The sequence below is a fragment of the Ambystoma mexicanum genome, chromosome 5p (genome assembly GCF_040938575.1).
Source record: "Ambystoma mexicanum isolate Mex_15411 chromosome 5p, UKY_AmexF1_1, whole genome shotgun sequence".
Lineage (NCBI taxonomy): Eukaryota > Metazoa > Chordata > Amphibia > Caudata > Ambystomatidae > Ambystoma > Ambystoma mexicanum.
In genome coordinates, this window is record NC_090930.1 from 982,806,992 (window position 1) to 982,809,296 (window position 2,305).

Here is a 2,305-nt window from a genome sequence, read left to right on the forward strand (position 1 = left end):
TCCTGGGTGATTGTAGGAACTTTCCGGTCGATCACCAGTGTGCCAGGGCTCCTGTGTGGTGAGGTAGGCAATGGATTGTGTTTTTAAAGATGGCCGCCGTGCTCCTTCCTGTTCCTGTGCGATGACGCTATTTCCAGTTCCGCAATTTAACGGTGACTGTAAATAGCGGTGACCGCTAATTACGGTGACCGCTATTTACAGTCACCACTAATACCGCGTTGGACTATGGGCTAGTGTTGTCTACGGTGTGATTCATGCCGGTAGGGGGTTTTTCGGGCACTTTTGCGGCATGGCGCTAGGTCCCTTACCGGCATGGCGCAAAGCTCGTGCCCGCAAACCCGTAATAGTCCTCTTTTAGCGGGCTGCTGCCAGCTCGGACACACTATTTGCGCCATGCCGGTAAGGTACAGTACTTACCTCCAAACTCGGAATGAGGGCCTCTGTCTCCTCTAGAATAGGCAATCACAAGTACCCCCTGCTTGCTGCCTTTCCTTGTGTCGCTGCCATACCACAGGTCCTACTCCCATGTGCTGCTCCCTTGGCGAGCTCCTTATTGTGCCACTGCTGTTTGGTGTCCTTTAGGGCCTGCACCCCTTCACCAAGAGGGCGTAATTGCCGCCAGAGGGAGGGAGAGGCTCGTGCTCGGCCACACTGTTAAGTATTTCAATCAGGCGATACACCCTGGTCTCAGCCTAATATGCAGCGCACAGCTGAAATTCTTATTTTATTATGTCAATATTCTGAGTGATATACCACTCATATCACACCCCTTCTCAAATACCCCAGGTCACAATGGACCAGGAATCCGGCTGGTTGGTAAAGGTAATATTTATTTATTTATTTAAAATTCAAATTGAACATATACTTTTGAATAGGGAGCAGCAATCACCAATGTGGTGACAATAACAGATAAAAAGGTATGTAAGGCAGTTAAATTCACTTTTAGCAACACAAAATATAAAACATCAGAGAAAAGAACACTTTGGCTTGTTTGGAAGGATAGCACTTAAGTTAGGATTTCCCCCCTGCAATATTCCTCAACCCACAAATAAACAATTCTGAATAGATATGAGGAAGCAGCAGGTAATCAGGAATAAAGAACAGTCAACAGCATTTGAATACAACCTTCCCTCCCCAAACATGAGAGAAAAACAGATTTGAAATCTTACATTTTAAAATGACATTCAAAAATGGCTATGTCAAACAATGAATGTGTGCAAAGGTTCTTAAATCAATACAAATTTCTATGGGAGCAACATTGACAAGATGAGAACAATCATGAGCTATAGTTTGAGCAGAATTAACCACTTTGAATCTGAATGGAACGTCGGAAATAATTTAGAGTGAAAATCACACGTGCAAAACTTTGCAGAAATATGGATTCCCGCCTAAATTTAACCAAACGGTTTTTAAGAAAAGCGTGTGAAATATACTGATTTGGAGTACGTTCTTTAGGTTGGGATGTATCTATAGGTCTTAGGTATACTCTAGAGTTGAAATGAAGTCTCTCGCTATTAAATTGAGTGAGTTATGCAATGTTGAATGAGAGGCGTTTTTGGAAATGAAGGCGCGAAAAAGAAAACAGAAATCAGATTTTAAAAGGATAGTTATGCTCTACACTAGGGGATTCAGGCTAGGTTACCAGATTGAAACACAGTAAGCTCTAGAGTTGATCCGCGGAACCAACCCCAGCACCTCCACACCCGCCCTAGCGGACCCATTCCAAGTACCCGAGGGAGGATTGAGAGCTTTAGGATTTACACAAGAGAAAATAATTTGAAAAAGTTAGTACTAGCGCAAGGAATCAAAGGCAGGGTGGCAGTAAGGATTCTGACAATGTTACACGTTCTTAAGGTAATGATAAGATGGTTTAGAGATTGGGATAGAACAAAGCAAGGCAAGGTAAGGTATGCTATGATTTTCTATGCTTCCTATTAATACTTACAGTCCACTTTAATTTAGGATTTTGGACCGTCAAGGGTTCTGGTCATCACACAGATCGGGTCTAACCAAGGACAGCAGGGCGCATCTGACGGAATAGGGTCTGCACTTGTTACTAGAGACTGGAGATCAGTGGGATGGCGAGTTTGCAGGCATGCATCTAGCAGTTGCAAGCCAGCTGGATCAGGATGCTTCCCTGAGGTTTTTGGGATTTTTAGAGTTTGAGGCCTAGCTGAAAAAGGGTTCAGCAATGCATAGGCATTGGCTTTGCAATGAAATCTGGAAGATCAAGTATGAAGAACTCAGGAACTGGATGCCACGAAACTCAGGAAGAAAGTCAGGAATCTGTCTCTTTGTGTGTGTC